A 27,190-nucleotide genomic window follows, 5' to 3' on the forward strand; every position below is an offset into this window, starting at 1 on the left:
AATGAAAAATGGAATCTCAAAAGATTCTATAAAGACAAAATTGAATCTCAAAAGATTCTATTGCAAATTAAGAGACCTTGTAGAAAAACAGACTTTTTTTTGAAGTTTGACTAAAAGAAAATGGGAATTGTTTTTTAAACAAGTAAACTAGTTTTTTAAACGAATTGTATTTATCAATTAAATCCAGATTGCTTTTTACCACCATGATAGAGTTTAAGAAATCATTTGAAATGCGAGTACGTAGATGGCTATAAACCAAAGCGAATCCAGAGAAATCACGTTCAGCTTTTACGCTGGAGAACACTGCACCGTAAACTACTTGCAAAATTTCTTAGGGTCGATCTCATTTTGTTTTTTGATTTTTCTTCCAGTAAGCAAGAATGTTGAACTCAACGTCTAATGTCACTCGCACTTCATTAAGAGCCCATTTTAAAATTAGTTGACGAATATCTTTATCTAATTTTTAAATGTTTGAATATTTTCTGCTTTTTTGGATTCAATAGCATTCTTTCTTAAATTATTCAATGCATCTTCAAACATTGACGTTACGTCCTTGGCAACTAGCTGACACACATGTGCGCCACAAAACATGGCTGAACAAAACAATTCAACCGATTTTTCAACGCAAACAGTGAGGGCTTCACTATAATTCCCTTCTAGGTTCTCTGAAGCGCCAATATCAGTTTCCTCGTCTTCGAAATCTATAAATTCATCACCATAAATTTCAAGGATGACTTTTATTTGATCTTGTGCATTTTGGAGAATATTTTAAGCCTTCATCATATTTTTTACTTGATCTGTGCAAGTTGAGTAGATATCATTAGCACATTTTCCAATTTTTCCAATCACATTTTCCAATTGAGCAGCCAAAATTTCGCCAAACTGTCGACCTTCTTGAGTAACTATGCCTAAGGTTCTGTCAACTATTTCCCCGTCCTTGATATATCTCCAACTAACTCCAAACACGTTTCTTCCATATCGCGACGCACTATCAAACATCAACGACATAAGAACATTTTCAGTTTCTTCTCTTATTAGCGAAAAAATATTTTCACATGCATGTTGAATGTAGCGTTTCTTGCTCTGACGGTTTATAAAATTTTTAAATTTTTTGAGTGCATTTTTTACTAAAGACATTTGTCCGATTTCATCAGCTGATGCTAAAGACAAGTTACGGCGCATCATTATTCGAATCATTTCTCTAATTAATGGATTTACATCAACTTCTAGCTTGATTCGTTTAATTAATTGAATTTCATTGCCATTTTGATGCCTTGTGGCTGGGGTAGCTTCAACTAATTCAATTTCGTCGGCTTTTTCTTTGTGTTTTCGAAGAAGGTGATCTTTGAGGTTACTTAATTTGCCTTTGTAAAATTTTTTGCACATTTAACATTAATTTCAAATTGAGTTTTCACTTGTTCATTTAATAAATTATTCTTCATTTTTGACTTTAAATCGTAAGGAAAACGAAAAAAATAATTATTAAAATATGTATTTCACTCAAAACATTTTATACAAATTTATGGAAGTTAACTTTGCAGTTATAATGCAATTGTCAGTTTTTTTAATGTTAAATATATCATAACTATTATAACTATAAGTATATTATTCGTAATTAGTTATAAATTATTAGAATCTTTTGAATTCAATTTTTCATAATGAAACATTTTTCAAGATCAACTATTAATTAAAGATAACTGAAAATGTTTTTTTCTATTATTATTTTAATCAAAAGAATAATTTTAAGTTTAGTCATACTAATAAAAACGACTTTCAGTAATAAAAACTCAGCTTGAGATGGTTTTGACATTCTTATTAGGGAAACCGCCTATACTAATCAATACTAATCAATACTATCAAATGATGCATCAATACTAGTAAATATTAGTCAATATTAGTCAATACTATCAAATGATGCATCGCTAAAAAGGGCAGAAAAAGACCTTTATGAAACAACTGATGTTTGCTTATAAGGATTAAATTAAAAGTTTTATGCAGCATAACTGATTACAAAAAAGCAACAAATTTGTTAATCTATTTTCACTTTACTCTTTAAATTAAGCTGAAATACGCAATAAATTTGTTAGATTGAAATAAAATAATATGTCAGACATAAAGTTATGTCGAAATATGTCGATAGAAAATTTGTCTGGCATATTTTATGTCAGCAGAAAATAATTCAGACATAAAATTATGTCAAAATATGTCGATAGAAAATATGTCTGACATATTTTATGTTTTTATTAATTTGAATGTATATAATAAAAATGAAAACACAAAACCTAACAGAGGGCTCTTAAAGTTTAATTTCTTAAGGTTCATTTAAAAGCATAAGTTCAAATTCTAAACATTTCTGTGATATACATCTCCCCTATATTATAATGCCATAAAAACTTAAAATCTGGTCTTTTAATTACATAAATAAACATAATTAAAAAGAAAAAATCATAAATAAAACATAAACTTTGCCTTTCCACTTTTAAATCTGGTATTTTGAGAAGTGATATAACATTTCCCAGTCTTTGCGATTTTCAAAAAACCAAAAGATAAATTAAAGAAGGATTTTTTACTTAAAAAACTGAATTTTTTTCTGCTGACATATTTTATGTTAGCAGAAAATAATTCAGACATAAAGTTATTTCAAAATATGTCGATAGAAAAAATGTGGGACATATTTTATGTCGGCAGAAAATATGTCGACAGATCTGCCAGACATATTATGTCGTAACAACCCTGGTTAGAAGTAACTTGTTTATGAGTGAGTTTACTTAAAAAAAAATTAATCTTTAAAAAAGGTTGTGCCAATTACTTTGTGGAAAATTAATGCTTAGTCTGTGGAATGTTGAGTTTAGTGACTAATTTTTTGTTGTATCTACTATGTTTTTAAATATCTGAAGCATAGACCCTTTCTATTATAAGCAGAAAAAGAATCGTGGAATTTTGATAATAATAATAATAGTAATAATAAAGTGGTTTAAATGATGAGTTAATGCTATAAATGGTGAAATATTGATTTTGGGCGAGGGTTAGGAATAGGGTTCACGGTTAAGTAAACGTAAACACCGAAATTAAATTTCATTTAAATGTTAACTTTAAATTCGGCTGATTTGAAGCTAAAATGTCAAGAAAAGTGACAAAAGGTATGCGAACCAGAAATTATTGTTGAAATGAAATTTTAATAAAATTTTTTTCGGTTTTTGAAATTTTCAGATATTTAGATTTATTTCTTGGACTTTGGACTTGGACATAACTAAAAGACTTAAAAATCATCGAAAATGAAATGACTGTATAACAACCGTATTGTTATCTAAAATCTAAATCATTCAAGCATAAAAATAACTTTAGTTATAAAAATCACTTTGAAAAACTCCGCAAAAATGCGAAAGAAGTTACTTTACTGACTTGTTTACGATTTTGAACGATTACTATTTTGTACGATTTTGAATTATGTTGTTATCACCAACATAATTCAAAGTACAAAATTTTTCAAACCTAACAAACAGCAAATTTGAAGCAGTGCTTAGATAAAAAAAAATAAGGCAAAATGTTGTAATAGACTCCTTTGACTCTTTAAAATATATTTTCTTTAAAATTTGTAAAAGATTTTTTGCTCAGGGATTCTTTCCATATTTTCTAAAAGAATGCAAAAAATTACTGCTATTTTTTAAATCAACTCCTATTTTAAAGCAACATTACAAATTATCTTTCAGCTTTCTCTAAAATATTAGAAAAATTAATGTATAACAGAGTCTACAATTATTTTTTTGATACTAAACTTTTATACAATAGTTAATTTTGCTTTCAGAGAAATAATTCTACTGAACACGCCATACTCCAACTAACACGCAGCATTTTTGGTTCTTATAAAAATTCTCATTATACACTAGGAGTATTCATCGATTTGCATAAAGATTTTGATACTGTTGATCACCACATTATATTAAAAAAATTAGAACTCTATAGCATTAAAAATGAATCCCTAATCTGGTTCAAAAAGTGATCTTAGTAATCTTAAGCAGCTCGTTAATATCCAAGACTCTTCTTTGCAGTTATTAATAAATGTAACATGTGGTGTCCACTGGAATCCATAGTTGAGACCATATCACTTTTAATATATTTAAATGAACTTAACAAACCCTCTTACTTAACGACTGTAATTTTTAGCTGATGACACAAACCTTCTTTTTAGAATGGACACATTATAATCCAATATCCGGAATAAAAGTCTTTTAAATACAACACCTAATCTTTTCATTGATAATACAACAATAAAAAAGGAAAAAATTACAAAACTTCTTGGAGCTTTTGTAGACAAAAACCTATCCTGAAAACAATAAATCGGTAAAACCTTCATAAAAACTGCAAATTGGATTAATATGTAAAGCGAGGCATATGTTAAATAAACAACAATTAAAGCAACTATACTATTTGTTTATCCATTGCACTTTGGCAACTGTCCATCCATTTAAACTGCAAAAAATGGGAACAAAACTATATTTAAATCGTTTTATTCGCATCAGAAACATACAGCTCGCTTAATTTGTTTTGTGAAAGCTTTAAATGTATACAAAATTAAATATTTATAATATTTTATGTTTAAATATAAAATCATTTATCTTCTAATGTATTTACAAACCTTTATAATGTAAAACCCATAAACAATTACAATCTTCCCATTTGAAAAAGAACCTTTCTGCCAAATTAAATTTAAACAGCTATTTATTTCTCATCGCGGTTTATGGAATAGAATATAAAATAAAATAGTTTTGTCTAATTTTGATTTGTTTTTGAAATGAACTTTTACTTCTTTCATACAGAAATTAAAAGAAGTTATCTTTTCAACTGAAAATGTATACTTTTTGTTTTTAGTTTTTTTGTTTCATACACAGCAATATCGTAAATCTTGAATTGAGAAAAAAAAAACTAAAATCAAGAATATCATTTCTTGTCCATAGCATAGGAACTAATTTTTCTTAAAACAAGAAATACTAACTTTTTAATATAAGAAAAAAACGTTTTCACAACAATTTCAGAACATCTTTGATAGTCTAAGTATAATACTCAGATATTAGAGCAAAATTTCATTAATGCAAGAGACTGATAATATTTAAAAGACTTAAAAATATTATGTCCATTCATTATAAGAACCTCTTGGCCAAAATGTACTTAAATGTAAATAAACTAAATGTACAGTAGCGTGCAAAAGTTTAGAAAAACCTAACTTTTATCAGTTTTTAACGCATAACTTTTCACAAACTTTCTCAAATAACCTGAAATTTTTACCGTATGTGCCAGGGTTGGCAAAAACCCGGGTTTCTGAGCAAAAACCCAACCCAACTGGGTTTTTGGGTGGGTTTTTGGGTTTTTGCTAAAGTTTGGTATAAACCTTTAGTAACAAATTTAAAAATATCTTTACAACTTTTTTATAGTTTATAATATAATATAATAAAGCTATTTTTCATTCTTTACAGGTATATTTTCTTATAAAAAAGCTTAATTATACAAAAGCTTAATTAATAATCAGATTGCATTTTTTTATAGTATAAATCTATCTTTAAATAGAGTTATCTTTTTAGTTAAATTTAAAATATAAGTAGATTATACTTCTTCAACATGCCAAAGTATCATTCAGGGGGAAGAAATAAGGCTAGTGAGTGGAATGAAGTGACCATAGTAAGTGATCAACCAAATAGAGTAATTTGTAATTATTGCAAAGTGAGCATAATTAAAAAAATAGAGAGATTTAAGATCCATTTGGATAAATGCAGAAGAAAGAATAAAGGAAGCGCTAATAATTCTGTTGAAGTATTAAGTGATATATCAGTTTTAGAGTCAAGACCATCTACATCTGCAGTATCAAATAAGTCTAACCTGTCCGATGATAATGAGCAAGATTTCTTAAGCTTTATTAGTGATTCTTCTTATTCGTCAGTTATTCAGTCAACTGCAATGACGATGCAACAGCAAACATCCATTTCTAAATTTGTTACTACAACAACAAGCAATCAGAAGGATGAACTGGATTTACAAATTGCAAGGTTTTTTTTTTCAGCAAATATACCGTTTAATGTAGTAGAAAATCTTGAATTTACCAAGCTGCTTAAAAAACTTAGACCTGGATATGAGCCACCAAATAGAAAACAGATATCTTCAGAACTCTTAGTAAAGATAAATGAAGAAGTAATCAATTTAATGACAAATGATTTTGCTGATGATTGTGCTGTTACCCTAATTCAAGATTGGAGTACATTCAGAAATGATTCTATAATTGCTCATAGCATCCATAATGGAAATAAACCCTATCTCATTTCTGCAATTGACAATGGAAGCCAATCGATAACAGCAGAATATTGCACTCAAGCTGCTAAGGATGCAATCAAAGTTGCTAAAGAAACATTCAATAAAGATGTAAGTGTTAAATGTTTAGCTGTTTTACTTTATATATATATATATATATATATATATATATATATATATATATATATATATATATATATATATATATATATATATATATATATATATGTATATATATATATATATATATATATATGTATATATATATATATATATATATATATATATATATATATATATATATATATATATATATATATATATATATATATATGCATTTTTTTTTTTAGGTATTTGCAGTATGCACTGACAATGAAAATAAAATGTCTAAAATGAGAAAACTTTTGCAGGCTGAAGCCCCTATGTTGATAACATATGGTTGCTCTGCTCATTATTTAAATTTGGTTGAAAAGGATGTCTCTCCGAAGTCTATAGTAAAGCATATTATAGCAATTCATAAATATTTTCGTAATCATCACCAACCACACGTATGTATTGAATTCTAGATTGTTATTTACTTATTGATCATATTCTGTAATAAAATACTTTGAAATAAAACAGCTGTGTTAATGATATAAGCCTAATGATAATTATGACAACAGAGATCCTAGCTTTATTTTAACAAAATTATTTTTTAATATTTCTTTGTTAAATTTTCTTGAATAAATGTATTATAGGGATGGTTATTGGAAAAAGGTGGACTTATGCCACAGCTACCAAATGATACTCGCTGGAACTCCCAACTAGATTGTTTACAGACATACATTTCTAATCGTTCTCTGTACGTTGAAATTAGAGGTGAGCACATAAAATCCATTGATCCTTCGATAGGAAGCCTAACTGACAATCTGTCAATACAGAGAGAAGCAATAAATTTATATGCACAACTGAAAATTGTTGGTGTTGCGTTAGATAAGGTTAATAAAATTAGTTAGTAACTGGATGTATTAAATTTAATTATAATAACTATACTAAAACTACTTATATTAGGCACCATGCCATCATTAACTTTATTTACATAATTATTGACAAAATTATTGTGTTTACTGTAGTTGCAGGCAGACGATACAACTTTGTCTAAGGCAGTTGAGATTTGGCAAAGCCTCATACATAATGAAAAGTTGGCTTTGTACAAAGATGATATTTTGAAGAGGTTTAAGAAAGCAATTGTTCCATGTCATTTTCTGGCCAATTTAACAGATCCAAAATATGAAGTTAACTAAACATTTGTAAAAAAATTAAAATATTGCATCTGATCAATTTTAAATAAAAACAGATGTCAAGTTTTTATAACTTTGCTTATTTACTTATGAAGAACATTGGAGAGAAGTCAAGATGAAGAAGCCGAGGATTGATTAAACAAAGTCCATCCTGAATTTATGCCAGGCTACTATGCATTTAAACTAAAAGATGCTAATTGTTTCCCAACATATTTATTCAACGATAGTGTAAAAAGCACAACATCATCAACAAATTGGTGGAGAATTATAGAAATGAAGGAATTTAAGTCTTCCAAATTGCCTGCAAATTTTGCAAAATTTTTACGGCAGTTGCACACATGTCCAGCTAGTTCTGGATCCATTGAAAGATTTTTCTCATCTTTTGGGATTATTTGGAGCAAAATTAGGAATCGTTTAGGAAGAGAAAAAGCTGAAATGCTTGTACGAATTTACAGACATTTAAGATCAAGATGCACAATTGCTGATGACTAAGTTGTTAGATAACTTTGTTTTAAATGTTTAAGTTTGAATGTTATTGCTCCAAGTAAAATAAAATTTTCAATTATTTATTACAAAAACAAAACATGAAGTTTATTGATTTAATAAACTTCATGTTTTGTTTTTGTTAGAACAATTGTTGAGCAGCTGTGTTAATGGAAATTGATTTATGAATAAAAAACAATAAATAATAAAAAATTTAAGACCAAAAACCCACTAAGTTGGGTTTTTAGTGGGTTTTTGGTCTTGGGTTTTTGGTGGGTTTTTGAGTGGGTTTTTGGGTTTGGGTTTTTGGGTACTAACCCTCTATATTGTAACAATTCAAAATCCATTTCACAAAATTTTTAAAACTCACCGGTCAATTAATTTTTATTGTTTTTTTGAAAAGGCTACCGTGCAAAAGTTAAGAAACAGTATAATAACCCGCAATAAGATCAGGTTTTTGTAAACAAAAGCATTATATAAGGTCAAATGTTTTCTGAAATTTATTATTTGAATTAACATGAGATATTTCAAAAGCAATGAAGTATAACTAATTGAGAAATTATTTGTAAAGTTTTTTAATATTTGATATTTTAAAAGCATGGGAAAGGCTAAGGAAGTTTCAGATGAAATAAAGAATTTGATTATAAAAGCTGTGGGGAAAAAAATGACTTACAAAAGGATTTCTGAACTTTACAATGTTTCTAAACCAGGAATATGTCACATTATGAAAAGGTTTCGTCAGCGCAAAACTATTGAAAGCAAGCCTCGCTCTGGAAGACCTATAGTTACAACTGAAAAGGCTGATAGATTATTAGTAAGGTTTTGCAAGAATAATCCTCGCATGACTGATGTCGAACTTAATTCAATTATGCGTCAGTTTCATGGCACAAACCGTAGCGTTGATACAACCAAACGTCGATTACGACAAAATAATCTGTATGGTCGCCGTCCAGTTAAGAAACCTCTTATATCTGCGAGAAATTTAAGAACCAGAACAAAATTTGCGAGAGATCATCTCAGTTGGATAGTTAATGATTGGTCAAAAGTCCTTTTCTCCGATGAATCAAAGTTTATGTTATTCAGTAGTGACGGAATTAGATATGTCAGACGTTGAATAGGAGACAGATTCAATCCAAAATATCAGTTACCTACTGTTAAACATGGAGGAGGAAATGTTATGGTTTGGGGGTGTTTTAGTCGTGACAACCTGGGTCCCATTCATCGCATAGAAGGTATTATGGACCAAAGAGTTTATTTAGACATAATGAAGAACATTATGCTGCCCCATGCATAGGAAAAAATGAATTGCAATTGGATCTTTCAACAAGATAATGACCCAAAGCATTGTGCTATATCTGTTAAGGAATATTTTTAATCAAAAAAAGTCAACGTTCTTGAATGGCCTTCACAGTGCCCAGATCTCAATCCCATTAAGCATCTTTGGGAGTACATTGGCAGGCAATTAGTTGGTAGAAAATCAACCAACAAAGAAAATTTATTTGGTTTGATTAAAGAATGTTGGTATGATATTCCTCAGGATGTTCTCATTAATTTAGTTGATTCGATGCCTCGTCGCTATGATGCTGTTTTAAAGGCAAATGGATATGCCAACATATACTAACTTTTTTATTGAAACTATTTTATTAAAAAATTGTAAATTTTGAAAGTTTTAGTCAATATTTCAGCTTTATAGAAAAAAATAATAATCCAAATTCAGCTGTTTCTAAATTTTTGCACGATAGCCTTTTCAAAAAAACAATAAAAATTAATTGACCGGTGAGTTTTAAAAATTTTGTGAAATGAATTTTGAATTGTTATAATATAGAGCATATTCGGTTAAAATTTTAGGTTATTTGAGAAAGTTTATGAAAAGTTATGCGTTAAAAACTGAAAAAAAGTAGGTGTTTCTAAACTTTTGCACGCTACTGTACATCAATATCTTTTTATTTAGATTTTCAGTTGGATTATGCTCACACTAAAATGAAAAGCATATGTATTCAAAAAAAACAACACATAAATAGACACACACATATAAATAAATAAAGATATATATATATATATATATATATATATATATATATATATATATATATATATATATATATATATATATATATATATGTATATATATATATATATATATATATATATATATATATATATATATATACACACACACACACACACACACATATATATATATATATATATATATATATATATATATATATATATATATATATATATATATATATATATATATATATACATATATATATATATATATATATATATATATATATATATATATATATATATATATATATATATATATATATATATATATATTAATAAGAAAACATCAAACAATACGAATTCTCTTAATGCAAATAATAATTTATTTATTATTATCATCAGGTCGTAAAATATTACAAAATTTTTTGAACGTTAAATAACAGTTTAATAAAAAATTATTTAACTGACGTCAGCAGTTGAATGGCTTCTTTTTTCGTTACGCAAGAATATAAAAAATGGAGTCCAAAATTTAGTTTTCACAAATTGCCCATTATCGAGATTTATTCCGCCATTCGATGGGAAACATTGGTGCCTCTGTATTTCGAGTGCTTCTAGTACCTTACGGTCGAACTTTTTTATTTCAACTTTAAGAATTTTAGTTTTCTCCCAGTTTATTTTTTCAGAGAAAAACTTGCTATGTGTTGCAATTGCTGACTGATAATGTTTGCCATCATTTAAACTTTATTGTTGTTGTTGAATTCTTGTTCTAATTTCTAATTTTGTTTCTCCTACATACTTTTTTGAGCAATTGCATTCAACTAAATATTTACCAGGCTGGCTATTTTGGGGCAATCTAGATTTATTTTTACATGCTAATGTTGTTCTTAAATTAGGATTTGAAAACTACTTTTCTAAATATTTTCCTTAAATTTGGTGATAGTGAAAGTATCCACGGTAATGATACTGCTGGGAAAGCATTGTTCTCGGATTGAATTCTATTGTTATTTATGGACCGTTTTTTCCTAATTTGATTTGCAATACTTTTTAGTTGGCTTTCGGTGTACCTATCTTCATTAAAAACTTGAATAAGAAAGTTTATCTCATTTTTTAAATGTGTAACACTGCATATGGAGTATGCCCTGTGAACATAATCTTTGAATATTGCGCATAAAATTTTGGGGTCGTGATTCGAGTGCAGTTTTATTTGAATATTTGTAATGACTTCTTTTCTGTAGACTTTTAATTCATACTTACCTTTGCTGTTATTTATTGTTGTTATATCTAGGAAATGCCGAGTTATGTTATGGTTTTCTGTCTCAATTGTGTATTGTATTGCAGGGTGTTGTTTATTTAAGATTATTTTGAATTTCTCTGCTTCTTGGATGTTTGAAAATCTAGCATGGCTATCATCGACGTATCTTAAATAGGATTTTAAGTCGAGAGGAGGATTTAATGTCTTTGAAACTTTGAAGGTATTTTCTTTGTGATGTTGCAGAAAAGATTCTGCCAATACAATCATGAATGAAAGACAAATAGGACCGGAATTCTCCAATTCATGGATCTCGGATATATATATATATATATATATATATATATATATATATATATATATATATTCATATATATATATATATACATATATATATATAAAATACACTTCTAAATGAACTTGAAAACAATGTGTCAAATTTTAATTCTAACTTTTTTTTTCTGTCACCAAAATCCATTGCCTTCTACGTGGAAAATTCCCATCAAGATATTTAGATACTGATTCTATACAAAGTTTTTTCTTTTTAAATTCTTTTTGAAGACTTACAAAATGTCTATCTACAATTTCTTCAAGAGGTTCTGTGTTTGCTTAAATGATTGAAAATATTTTAAAATATAAGCGAAATAGTATAATCAGAATATTTTTAACGTATTTCATCAATATATTTTTATATCATATATCACTTTATACATCTTAACTAAAATGCTATTACTTTTTGCTATTGATATCTAATTAAAAAGTATTAAAAAAGGTACTATTGATATCTAATTAAAAAGTATTAAAAAAGGTACTAAATTATTAAAAAGCTACACTTTAGTTTGAAAAGAAGTGAATTTATTGCAACTGAATGATTTGCTGATTTTACTACGTTTTTTTTGTTTTGGAAGATCATCCTCTTTTCTTTTAATTGGTTTGATACTTTTACTTATTTTTTAACTGTTAAAACAATTTTCCTTAAATGATTTTTTTAGCAATTCTAAATAAAACCACTCGAAATATAAATCAATATGAATAGATTACTTATTTTAGAAAAATAATTAAAAAAATAAAGATAAAAATCATTATAAGAGGTTACTGAAGTTCAGCAAATGTTATAATGCTGTTTTCAAATAAAAAAAGCAAAAAATAAAAAAATATGTACATATATAATATACTAACATTAACTGCTTCTGGATCCTTGATACAAGGATGACGTAATGTTTATTATCTAGCCATATCTTCAAGCTCTGCACTTGATGGAGTTCTATTAAATAGGGCCATCATAAATACATCATGCATTTGACCTTTCCTTGTATCAATCTATTATACAATTCATTTAACAGGGTTAAATGAATTGTATAATAGATTCTATAGTCCTACTCTAAAAAAGTACGTGAATAATACCGGATACAGAATACCGGAAACTCTTTTATACATTACCACCAAAAAATGCTTCATAACGCCTTTTTTCATTTTTATCAAACGTCCAGTTTTGAAGCAATTTTGCCCCACTTAGCGCCGTTCAGAAAAATTAAACTACAAAAAAATCGGCAAAAAACATAACAAAAAGACAAACGAGAAAACAACTACTTTTGAACTTTATTTTTTTGTAGGTTGTATAAGATTAAAACCAGTTTAATGATTTTAGTCCACAACTATTGTGTGATATTTAGAAAAACAGGCACAACACTACATAATTAACACTGCCAACCTGTGCAGATTCGAGTTGGGTGCCCAGCTATACATTTTAATTTTTTTCCTGCATTAATTTTTACAAGATTGTGACCATATAACTTGGCGAGTAAAATTCCGCCAAGTACCATAAAGTTTGAATCTTATATTAAACCGTGTAATACTATTATGGAAGAATCTACTTTAAATCTAAGCGAGATAAGGTATGCTTTTAATAGTTTTAAAAGTAATAAAAGTGCGGACATTGACAAAACTAGTGTAAATATTGTTAAGTCAGTTTTCTATATCATTGAACCGTCATTATTTCAAACTTTTGACCTTTCATTAAAACTAGGTGTTGTGCCAAAAAAGTTTAAAGTTGCCGTTATCACTCCAATTTTTAAAACTGGTGACGAAATTATTATTTCAAACCACAGACCAATTTCCGTCTTACCTTGCTTCTCAAAATTTTTGGAACGAATTATATACAAAAGACTTTATAACTATTTGATGTTAAATAGTTTGCTATACAGTAAACAACTTGGGTTTAAAAAGGTAATTCAACTAACCACGCGGTAATCGAACTGATTAATCATGTATCAGATGCATTCAATAATGACTATTTTAACTTTGGAGTTTTTATTGATCTGTCAAAAGCCTTTGACACTGTTAACCATAAGATACTTATAAAAAAACTGGAAATCTATGGAGTAAAAAGTGAAAACTTACTTTGGTTTGAAGATTACTAGGCGAACAGGTCACAATGTATTATTTATAAAAAAATTGAAAAATAAAAAAACATTACATGTGGTGTGCCCCAAGGTTCAATCTTAGGACCATTATTATTTTTATTGTATATAAATAATTTATACTTAGCATCGAATATTTTAAATGTTATATTGTTTGCAGACGACTCCACTCTTTATTATTCCAACAAAAACATAAAAGTTCTATTTAATATATTTAATGAAGAACTATTAAAAATAAACTAGTGGTTTACAAGTAATAGGCTTTCGTTAAATGTAGAAAAAACTAAATTTATTTTATTCTCCAAACCTAGCAAAGGTGATGATGTTTCTCTAATATTACCTAATCTTTTAATCAATAAAACATTTATTAAAAAGGAACCAATCGTTAATTTTTTAGGAGTAATACTAGATGAAAGTTTGTCATGGAAACCTCATATAAAATACATAGAAAATAAAATCTCAATAAATATTTCCATATTATATAAAACTAAACCATATCTAAACACTGCTTCCTTTAAAAAAATTTACTTTTCATTTATTCATAGTTTTATCTCTTACTGTAATATTGTATGGAGTAGTACTACTTATAGTAAATTAAAAAAATTTTATAGTAAGCGAAAACACGCATGCAGGATTGTATTTGGTGCGCACAGAACTTTTCATTGCGAACCTCTTTTAAGGAAGGTTGGTGCCCTAAGTATCTATAAACTTAATATACACCAAGTTCTACAATTCATGTTTTAAATAAAACATGGGCTTTCTCCTATTGTATTTAACTCTTACTTTAGTGTAAGTTACTTTAGTCTTTAGTGTAAGTTAAGTTAGTCTTTTTAAGTTAAGTTAAGTTAAGTTAGTCTTTAGTGTAAAGTTACTTTAGTCTTTAGTGTTAGTTATTTAAGTCTTACGTTAGTGTAAGTTACTTTAGTCTTGCTTGTGCAAGATTTCACTTGTGCAAGATTTCACTGAAATCTTGCACAAGTATCCTACTAAATTTTCAATTAACAACTTTATTGTACCAAAAACCAATTTAAAACTAAGTTCTTACCAAATCCAATACCGTGGGCCGTTTCTATGGAAACACTTTTCAAAATTCATTACAAAAAAAAAAAAATTCAAAACATCTCTTTGGAACAATTCAGGAAAGAATCTAAGAGTCTCTTATTAAAAAATGACTTTGATTTAAAATATCTCTTTTAAAATAAATACATAAATAATATAAATTATCTAAAAAATGACTTTGATTTAAAATATCTCTTTTGTTGCAGTTTTCTTTTTATTTAATTTTTTGTTGAAAAACTTTAATACCTTTATGTTGTTGTTAATCTTTGATATATTGCGTTATATTTCAACACTAATATTTATATTCTATTAATATTTATATTGTAACTAACGTGTGTAAAATTCTTATTATGTACTTAGCTACTTTTCATTTTTGTATATAAACTGACGATTTTTTCAATGTATATGGTGCTCGATGATAAGACAGTTTATGTCTTCTGCTTGCTCCAGCTCTCTTATTTATGAACACGATTTATTTCATTGTAAATTTTAATATACGGCAAATAAAAAATAATAAAAAAAAAAATGGATTGCTATTTGCAGTATGTTAAGGAAACGGGTATGGGACAATTGTACATCTAGCTACTTCAATCTCTCTAGATGTTCGTCTTTTCGAAATTACTTACACTAGAAAAAAACCTCTGGCCAAACTTTCCACTATTGCCATCATAAAATTAATTCTTGAAATTGGCTTAAGTTTATTTGTATTGAGCTTATACAATAAATAGCTATTTAAAATTTCCCTACCAAATAGACAAAAAGCAACTTTTGTTGTCCACTTTATTGTTTTACGCTCTGACAAGTACACATAGACCTGAGTATAACCGAAATCTAAACTGCCCATGGTTTTATTGTAAAGGGCAGCAACATCTGGTTTTATAGCTATATTTCCTCTTCTGTTACGCATTTCGGCCTGATTTGGCAGCAGTAGATAGTAATGTAGGTTTTTTTTTTACCATCTTGGTATGCCCCACACAACAAAGGACCTTTTCTGTATTGACAAACCTCCTTGTTTTTTAAATTTGATTTAGTGCAGATTTGTGGTAGGCCTTTCCTGTTGATTCTCACTGTGCCTGTTGCAGTGGTCTGATGAGCATATAAATCTAATAATAGTTGAGGAGAAGTATAATAAATGTCAATACCTATGTGAAGACCTTGATGGAGGAAACTAGTTTGGCGCAAAAGACGAAAAACTAAACTATAAGTCCTACCATAGGGAATGGCTGCTATATCTGGGTCTTTTATTCACGTACCAATTTCGAATTGACGCAAATAACCATTGGTGCTGTCTGAAACACACCATAACTTAATCCCAAATCGGGAATGACGTTTGTTTGGCTTGTATTGATGCAGATGTGGTGTCTTTCCTTTGTAGCCAACCATATTCTCATCTATTGAAATGTCTCTTGTGGATAATAATAATAAAGAAATTTGTTGTTAAAATATTCAAATAAAAACTAAATTTTATAAATTTTATTAAGTGCTTGTTGATTTGGCACATGGATGTCTGTAAAATGAAAAAATTTAAGCAAAAGTTGAAACCGGTCACGATTCAAGCGGGAAACAAACCAGGGAGTAGATGCACAAGGATGACTTACATTCCAGTACAGTTTAAGATTAGCTTTTTTGATAAGACAAATTTGATTACGACTCCTAGGTAATCTTTAAAAGATTAGTCTTTCCCTGTTTAATCCATCCATGACCTCTTGATTTTGGACCTCAAATGTTATTGATTATTTTGAATCCACGTATCAGCATAATTATTTGTAAAAACTATATTTTGCAAAAAATCAGGAGTAAAAAACAAGTCAATAGGTCTAGATTCCTGATTCACCAGTAAAGTGAACAACACCAGGACCATGGTTATCTCCTAGAACAAATACCCAATCATCTAAAACATTACCCCCAACATCATCTACATCAACATCGCTTTAGAACTGAAATCTACATTAAAATTAAAATAAAAAACTTCATATTATTATACTCGGTCATTTATAATAAATAATAATAATAATAATATATATATATATAATAATACATTTATAATATATTGTGTAAACTTTTAAATGAAAACTAATGTGCCTTCATCAAATAAACCGTCATCGCAGGAGCTTAAAAATTTTTCGCTAGTACAACTCTCGTCAATCATAAAACTTTCTTCACTGTTGCTCATTTTCATTACTAATTATATATAAACAATATACCAAAAGATAGGAAAATATGTGCTCTATTTAATACTACCATTTTAAATGTACGACAGCGGTATTTTGACGTAAAAAGTCCACTTTTTACGTCAAAATACTTTCAAAGACCACTTTTCAAAGCACGAAGAACCACGAACGTGCCTCTTCGCTCTCTGACGGTATAGCCACGATAGTGGCTCGTCGCGCTCAAAGGGTAATACCAATGAAAATTTATATACACAAATACATTATTTTATATTTATAAACTGAATGAGTTTGAAAAATTATGCTACTAACTCTTGAGTGTATCAACTATTTTACAATCGATTTCTGAAAGCAGGAGAATCATATTTTTTGAAAAAAAATTTTTGATTTATTTTTTGTATTGCGCCAAATTTGGCAATTGTTGACAAAAAAACAAAAATGAGTTCTGTTTTTTCCTATAGTCTTTCTTCATTTCAAACTAAAACGCTAAATAATCTCCTCAGTCACATTAGTATAGTTCTTAGCAGAAATCCTAACTTCGCCATCCAATAACAAAAATAAAAAAATGAACAAATTCAACTTACTAGTAATAAAAGTGTCTACGCTAGAAACAAAACTAGCTACCGCAAAAGATGAAGTTGTTCAACTAAAAAATATCCCTAAAAAACCCATCAACGAATGGTCAAACCTTTTTGATAAAAAGAAGACACAGTCAATGAAGCGCTGTTACTTTCAAAGGTAGCAAAAAAAAATAAGGAAAAGACGCGTATTGAAAACAATATAATAATAAACGGGATCCCAGAAAATGAACATGACAGTGATGCGCATAACATAGCTGAAATGGATAGAATTTTTGAAGTGCTTCAACTAACTAGAAATGATGTAAAAAGTCGAAGAAGAATAAAAAGAAACCCAATTAAAAATTTTGCTCAAGCAGCACCAAAACCAATCGAAATGATACTTTTAGAATTTAAAACTAATTTATCCCAACAAGCCGCTCTAAAAAATTCAAAAAATATTATAACAAATCATAAAAAAGTGTACATTAATCTTGATAGAACTAAATTAGAAAGAATTCTTGATAGACAACTGCGAGCTGAAAGAAATCTACGCAACCATAACCTTCCAAATATCATAACCGACTTAGACGGGAGATCAACTAACAAGAAGTATGGTGTTAACAACGGAAAGAAATTCAATTGGGGAATACGTTGGAATGAACTCAAAAAAATTGAAATTATTTAATCTCAGCCCTCCCTTTCCTTCCAACCATTTTAATTTAAACGAAATAACATGTTACTATTGCAATGCCACTTCTTTAAACAATAAAATGAATGAGCTAAACATATTTATTTCAACATTTAATTACCTCATAATAGCAATTACCGAATCATGGTTTAACATTATATCAGTAAACTCAATTAATATTACTCTTTTACAGTAAAAACAGTGATAATGGTTGTGGTGGAGCCGTAGCTATATACATTAGAAATGACTTGAACTCATTAGAAATTATTGACAGAGATTTATCCAAAGCAAAAAATGAACAAATCTGGGCTCAAATTATAATAAGCAATCATGAAACATTAATTATGGGATGTACTTACAGACCACCTAGCTCAACAAATGAGGTCTCAATTGATATAAATAATTCAATACAAAAAGCTTGTAATCTAGTCAACACAAATAAAAATCTTAAGCTACTATTTATGGATGATTTTAACCATCCTGACATTATTAAGAGTAATAAAGGCAGCAGACTTAAAGGGTCTGGTGAACCCTGCAGTAGTGCATTCAAATATCTTATTGACTCTAACTATTTAACACAAAACATAATTGAACCAACGTTTTCAAAAAAAATTTTAGATCTTATTTTTACAAGTTGTCCTGAATCAATCTACAATACAATAATTAGACTACCACTTGGCTCTACAAGTTGTAATCATCTACATTTTTCTGTGAGCTTTAGCTTAATAACTGAAACAAAATATATTACAGTATATCGAAATGAATTAAAAGAGTTCCATATTAACAAAGCTTACTTTTTAAGTATCTCGAAATATTTAGATTAAATTTTGAAAAACTTACTAATGACACTGATATTAATGATATGTATGAAAAATTATTAACTGAAACTAATTTAGCTATGGAAAAATTCATTTCTACTCGAAAAAATGTTATCTCGTGTACTAAATACAAACCTAATTAGCTAACTAATACTTTAAAAATACAAATAAGAATGAAAAAAAGCATTTGGTGCTTATTTTTAGCCTCAAATAAACAAAACTCCATCAAAAAAAAATATTCATCACTGTAAAGCATTGAAGAAGCTTATAAAAGCCCAGAAAATTGATTTCGAATCCAATTTGATCAAAAAAGCTAAACTAAATCCTAAATTAATATACGCATGTGCAAATAGTAAAATTCGCTCATTACAAAAGATGGCGTAACCTTAGTTGATAGACAAGAAATTTACAACCAATTCAACTTCCATTTTTATAATGTATTTAACTCTGTCCAAAATAATGAAAAATATTCTCACTTTAAATCAAGAACAAAATCAATCTGCCCATTCAACACTGATTTTTTCGAGAGCTCAATTATTAAAACAGAACTTGATTTGCAAAATGAATACAAACAAGCTGGTGCTGATGGGATCTACCCATATTTATTAAAAAAGTGCTCAGATACCTACTCAAAAATAATATCTATTATTTTTAAACATTCATACGAATTAGGGTGCATTCCAACGAAGTGGAAAGAAGCAAATCTGTCACCAGTATTCAAAAAAGGCAGCAGAACAAACCCATCAAACTACAGACCCATTGCGCTCACGTCTGTAGTATTTAAAATTATGGAAAGAATAATAAAAAAGTAATCACAAAACATCTCATTGATAACAAATTGCACTCTGGTCAACAACATGGGTTTGTTAGATATAAATCTTGCCTGTCAAACTTACTAGAGACATTATAACTGAGTCGCTAAACTTCGGTACCTCAGTTGATACAATATTCCTCAATTTTGCTAAAGTCTTTGACCTAGTACCGCATGATGCTCTTATCACAAAACTAGAAGCTTATGGTATCAAAGGTAATCTTCTTAAATGGCGTAGCTCATTCTTTAAAGAAATGATGCAGAGAGTACTTATGGATAACTATCGTTCTGATTGCAATGTAGTTACTGTATATTTTGATGCAATGTACTTAGCGGAATTCAACTGAGTTCTGGTTTAGGACCACTATTTTTTGTTATATTTATTAATGATATGCCAGAAGTAATGACAAAATTCATTAAGCTTTTTGCAGATGATACAAACTTATTGCGATCATAAAAAATCCATTAGATAGCATTTCATTTCAAAAGACATTGACGCAGCTGCGAAATGGGCTGAGACTGGCATATGAAATTTAATAATGATAAATGTAAAGATATGTATATAAGAAAAATTTATAAACATGAATATTATATAAATGGTCAGGAATTACAGAAAACAATATCCGATCGTGATCTTGGTGTTATAATTGCAAACAACTTAAAATGGGAAATCCAATGCCAAAAAGCCGCGTCAAAAGCTAATTGTATTCTTGAAATGATTAAGCGAACTTTCACTTATTGGAACCTAAAATCATTCAAGATTTTGTACACGTCATTTTTAAGACCTCATCTTGAAACATTTTCTTCAGCATGGAATCCTTACAGAAAAAAAGACATGAAAAATCTTCAACAAATACTAACTACATAGTAAACTAGTGCCTGCAAAATACTAACAACGTACTAATAACATACTAAACTAGTGCCTGATTTAAGTAAACTTAATTATGAATCAAGACTCAAAGTTCTTGGTTTAACTACCCTTAAAGATAGAAGTATAAGAGGAATGCTAATTGATTATTTTAAAATTTCCAATAGCTTTATAAAAGTAAACTGGCAGGTCCCAATAATTAAACCACACTGGCATCAGCTCCAAGGTCCTGCAGGAGCAATTAGAAATAATCAACACCCTATCATCAAGCAAACCAAGATTAACACTTGCCAAAGAGAATTCTTCTTCGCTAGTAGAATTGTTACATATTGGAATCAACTACCAAAAGAAGTTGTCGAGGCTGATAATGACTTCCAATTTAAAAATTGACTTGATAAACATTGATAACACTTATCATAGACTTGATAACACTTATCATAGTGATACCAATATTGAAACACATTTGGACTGCCATAGTCTACAAATTATTTGTTACATTCACAGAATATTATTCTGTAACAGTTGTATCTATGATAATAATAATCTATAATAATAATATTTTTTCCGGGCTGTCCCGAAGAGTTCTTGCATGGGAAGGATACGTATCAAACGTGTGTTCGCTATCTAAAAATCAAAAAATAGTAAAAAAAAAAAAAAACTTCGATATTTGATATATGCCAATTGAAGTTTAAAACTTGCTAACTCAAACGTTAAATGTACAAATGTGCCAATTTGAACTAAATTCACCCTTCCTTTATTCCCACTTTCTTTGTGTTAAGTACGCGAGAGTGCCTAAAAAAAAAAAGTTATATTTGTAATCAGTTTTACTTGTTTTTAAATGGCGATCAAAAATTTTTTCCAGTAGTATATGTGTTTATGGATAAGATTAGTTTTTTTTATATAAGATTACTTTTTTTTATATAAGATTACTTTTTTTTGCGTGGCGAACATCGTGGTGAACAGACGCGTTTTCTTACAGTTAAATATTTTTTGGAATTTTTTTAATTCGTTAAATAAAAATTGATATGTCTAAATCAGAAGAGTTAGTTTCGATTGCTATGATGAGAGAGCTACTAAATATTCAAAAAGAAACAATTTTGTCTTTTTTTCATGAAGCATTATCGAACATAAATGAGAGGTTTGATAACTTTCAATCTAGTTTTAAAGAAGTTCGGCGAGAACTCGACGAAATGAAATCTGGATTAAATTTTGTTGGCGATGTATTGAACGATAAAGCTAGAGCAGTTGAGGAAAAAATTAATAAAGTTCACGATGATTTATCAAATGTACGAAAAATGCAGGGTAAAATATCTTCTGACAATATTGAGTTAAAATTAAAAAGCGTTGATATTGAAGACCGTAACAGAAGAAACAATTTAAGAATTGACGGGGTCGTTGAAAATAGCGAAGAAAAGAATTGGGAAATCACAAAGAAAAAGGTAAAGCAACTATTTAAAGATAACCTTGGTATTGAAAAAGATATTATAATTGATCGGGCTCATCGAGTGGGAGTAGTTAATGATAAACGAGAACGAACTATTGTCTTGAAGCTCCGGGATTACGAGGACAAAAAAACAATTTTGGAAAGAGCAACAAAATTAAAAGGAACTAATATCTTTCTAAATGAAGATTTTAGTTTTACCACGCGAAAAATTCGAAAAGAACTTTTTGATCAGGCGAAGATACATCGTCAAAATGGCTATTTTGCAAAAGTTGTTTACAACAAACTAATTGTTCACGAATTTCGAGAAAACACCCGCAACACAGATGTTATTCCGACATGCGTAAACGAGTAAGCGTTTTGAGTATTTTAGTTTTTAATTATATTAAATATTTTTAAATTATACATTTTTAAAAAATGGCAGCGCTTTTTCCACAGAAATTAGATTTTTACAATTTAAATTTAGACTTTTTTGAGGACAACTTTATAAATAACCTATCAGAAGAAAATATAAATATTTTTCAAGAAACTCAAATGAACTTAATTAACACACCGTATATTGATCCTTTTAAATTTAAAGTAATAGCAGATGTTGGCTCATTTTCTGTATTACACATAAACATTAGAAGCATGCAGCAAAATTTTGATAAACTTAAAGAATTTTTAAATATTTTAAACTACACGTTCGACATCATATCTATTTCAGAGACTTGGCATGATACAGAAAGTTCTCTTGAATTAAATTCTAATTATATATTACCATTTTATAAACTAATAAGTCAATCAAGAGGAAATGGGAAAAAAAGGAGGAGGATTAGGAATTTATGTCTTAGAAAAGTATGCTTTCAAGATAAAAAATATACTATGCTTTTCAAATGATAACTATGAAAGCCTTTTCATTGAAATTATTAATAAAAAATACCGAAACATTTTAGTTGGATGTGTTTATCGTCCACCGAGTGGAAAAATAAAAAATTTCGAAACCTTTATCAAAAATACGATTATGAAAATAAATAAAGAAAATAAGACTTTATATATAACTGGTGACATAAATCTTGATGCTCTTTCTAACACAAAATTTCCAAAAATAAAATCTTTTTTTGATATGCTTTTTAAATTTAATGTCTTGTCAACTATTAATAAACCAACGCGAGTAACAAAAACCTCTGCAACAGCAATAGACAATATTTTTATCAATAATTATTTAGAAACGACATTTGAAACCGGTATATTTTTGGCAGATATTAGCGATCATTTCCCGATATTCATAAAAATAAAAAACTTTAAATCTATGTCTGATTGTCATTCAAAAATTATACATTTAATAAAACGAAATTTAAAATTGAGTAACACTAATAAATTAACAAGTAGACTAAAACAAGAAACATGGAACAACGTATATAAATGTAAAGATACTAATGAAGCTTACAATGCCTTTTTAAGTACATTTTTGGAGTACTTTAATGAAACCTGTCCAAAAGAGATAATAACAACCAAGTCAAAAGCAATTGCTAATCCGTGGATGGATAAATCGTTATTAAAGTGCTCAAAAAAAAAACAAAAACTTTACAATAAATTTTTGAAAAATAGAAACAATGATAATGAAAAAAATTACAAAAATTATAAATTTTTTTATCAAGATCTCATTAAAAATGCAAAAAAAAAATATTACAGTAATCAAATTAACAAATGCAAATTTGATAGCAAAAAAACATGGTCCATCATTAATCTCATAATGGGAAGAGATAAACTAAATTCACCTTCTCTTCCTAAACGAATTGTTATTGAAAATAATGATATATTTTGTCAAAAACTAATTTCAGAAGAATTCAATAAATATTTTACAAATATTGGTCCTAATCTTGTAAATAAAATTGTACCAACATCTGTATCATTTAAAACCTATCTTAAAACCACGAATAACGTTACCATGCTTGATTATGAATTAGGCTATGAAGAATTAGAGGCAGGCTTTGCCTCCTTAAAAATAAAAAGGCTCCAGGATTTGATGAGATATCTAGTGATATAGTTATTGCAAACAAACACAGTCTTAATAGACCCCTGATTCATATACTTAAGCTCTCATTAAATTCTGGGATATTTCCGGATGTACTTAAATTGGCAAAAGTAATTCCATTATACAAATGTAATGATCATTCTGACATTTCAAACTACAGGCCTATATCAATACTTTCTGTATTTTCAAAACTCTTCGAACGTGTAGTTTATAATAGAATCTATGATTACTTCATTAAAAACAATTTTTTTTACCCAAATCAGTTTGGCTTTCAAAAAAATCTCTCTACAGAACATGCAATCATTGAAATAGTAAATCAAATAACTAATGGTTTTGAAAATAATAAATTTACTTTAGGAGTGTTTCTTGATTTATCAAAAGCATTCGATACAGTGGACCATTGCATTCTATTAGATAAATTAAGGCATTACGGAATAATAAATAAAACTTATTATTGGATTAAAAGCTATCTTACAAACAGAAAACAATATGTAAATAATGTCCAATCTGGAGTATTAAATGTCATATGTGGAGTCCCGCAAAGATCGATTCTTGGTCCACTTCTTTTTCTAATATATATAAATGACTTTTGTAATGCATCTTTAAAAATGAACTCGGTCATGTTTGCAGATGACACAAACTTATTTCTCACCAACAATGATATCAAGAAATTATATGCAGACATGAATATTGAATTGTGTAAAGTAAACAACTGGTTTAAGGCAAACAAACTCTCACTTAACGCTGAGAAAACAAAGTATATACTATTTCACAAAAAAACACAAGAAGAAAATCTTCCTCTCAAGTTGCCTAACCTATCTCTAAATGATAAACTAGTAAATAAGCAATCCAATATAAGATTCTTAGGAATCATTGTTGATGAAAAATTATCCTGGCTTCCACATATAATATATATCCAGTCAAAAATCACCAAAATAATAGGTTTGATGTATCGAGTTCGCTCCTACGTCAATAAAAATAGTCTTAAATTAATCTACTTTGGGCTAATTCATAGCCTCATCAGCTATGCAAACATTTCATGGGCAAGTACTCAAGCGGCAAAGATTAAAAAAATTTATAGTCTTCAAAAACATGCCTGCAGAATCATTTACTCAAAAAATAGGCGTGAACACGCTAAGCCCTTAATGAAAGATATGAAAATGATGAATGTGTTTGAAATAAATATCTACCAGCATTTAATTTTCATGTATCGTTATAATCACAATATCTCTCCTATAAGCTTTAATAACAAGTTTAAAATAAATAAAAATGATAGCTATAATCTTAGAGCGAATATGTCCAACACATATAAACTGCCTCGGATAATAAACAAATATTCAGAGTACAGCATTCTATATCGAGGTCCAAAAGTATGGAATACTTTTCAAAAAGGATTCAAAGGTACGGTAAATTCGTTAAGTTCATTCAAGTTTTTAACAAAAAAAGAAATTTTTAAAATATAAGAAACGTTTTTGGTTAATGATACTTTGAATAATTTCTCATAAATCTGTTTTTGTTTTATTTCTACTTTTGTTGGTTGCTTATCAATTTTATTAGCGAATTACGCGTTTTATTACGATATTTTATTGAAATTTTATTACGCATATTGTAACATATTACGATATTTTTTTGAAATCTTGTTATAGGGGCTCTATGAAAAGATTGTGATAACGTACTGTCATCCTCATCTTCTTTGAGCCCCTATCTGTTTTACTTATTTTATTTATTGAAATTTTATATTACAAAGTTGTAAAATCTTATATTATATTAAAACAGAGAAAGAAAAAAAAAAAAAAAAATTAATTTATGTTTTTTATACGTTATCCTAATCGGCACGCGTCGTCCGGGGGACGTGGATCTCAAGGACATCTAACGATTGTCCAACTGGGATCACTTATATTTAAATAACATGTTATTTCTGTAGAAATAAAAAATTTAATCATAAGCAGTGTCAAGGCTACTAGGTCTAAGCCCCCCCCCCCCTAATGGGCCACCTAAATTCGCTACCGTTCCTACCTCCCTTATAATATTATTAACTGGATCCGAGTATGTATATATGTATGCATGTATGTATGTATGTATGTATGTATGTATGTATGTATGTATGTATGTTAGACCAGTTCAAAAAAAATATTTCTTAATAATTAAATGGCTAGATGTTTAATGTTGTTAATTAATGAAAAAAAGTAAGTCATTAAAGTTTTAAAGCATTATTCCAATATTTAGTAACATCTCAATTAAGTTTACTTTTCGATGGGGTCCTAAAATTAAAGAAAAAAAGTTCCTTAAAAGTAGGTCAACCTGGTACTCAAAAGAAGCAAAATAATATATTAATTTCAAAAATAATAATTGTTTTATAAAAAATAAATTAAAAAATTTTTATATTTATTAAAAACTTGTAAAAATGTACTTTTTTTTATTTCTAGTTAAAAAACCATAGTTTTTGTGCAATTAAATCTAAAATAATAATTGTAGTATGAAATTATCTTTTTTTTTTGAAATTTTTATATTATGAAATTTTTATATAACAGGTCCCTATTATTTTGAAAAAACTTCTTTTTTCAAAATAATAGAGACCTGTTAAAAAGTAAAGTTAAGTGAGCTGTCCCTAAAACACATTATTTAAGTTCGCAATTTTGAACTAATTTTCCTGATCACAAACCACATCAAATCAGCCCAAATATTGTTCAAAAATTATTTTTTTTATATACAATTTTGAAATGGTTTAATGTATGCATGTATGTATGTATGTATTTATGTATGTATTTCTACCCCTACTATTATAAATAAGAAATTTTTACAAATAAGTTTTATAAATTTTAAAAATCAAAATAAAAACTTAAAACAAGATATTTTTTCTTAAAGATTTTTTCAGGCCTATTTGTTCTTGTTTTAATAAGTTTGTTCCTAAATTATTTTACTTTCTACCCCTATTATTATAAATAAGAAATTTTTATCTTGTTTTTAGATGAACTTCAGAAATTTATGTCATGAAAATTGTCTTGAATCAAGAAA

General features: G+C 28.1%; 1 protein-coding gene across 10 annotated transcripts in view; it reads left to right on the forward strand.

The window, feature by feature from the left end:
- LOC136075400 (uncharacterized) overlaps positions 1–27,190 on the forward strand; it is a 95,555-nt gene that overhangs the window by 43,299 nt on the left and 25,066 nt on the right. Inside the window, exon 2 of one of the 10 annotated variants that reach the window (XR_010635906.1) lies at positions 26,967–26,977. The exons of 8 other annotated variants lie outside the window; for them this stretch is intronic. The gene's annotated coding sequence lies outside the window, so the exon portion shown is untranslated. Of the gene's footprint in view, positions 1–5,576; positions 6,235–26,966; positions 26,978–27,190 lie in introns of those variants that run through there. One more of the 10 variants, XR_010635911.1, reaches the window with a different exon arrangement.

The sequence above is a fragment of the Hydra vulgaris genome, chromosome 01 (genome assembly GCF_038396675.1).
Source record: "Hydra vulgaris chromosome 01, alternate assembly HydraT2T_AEP".
NCBI lineage: Eukaryota > Metazoa > Cnidaria > Hydrozoa > Anthoathecata > Hydridae > Hydra > Hydra vulgaris.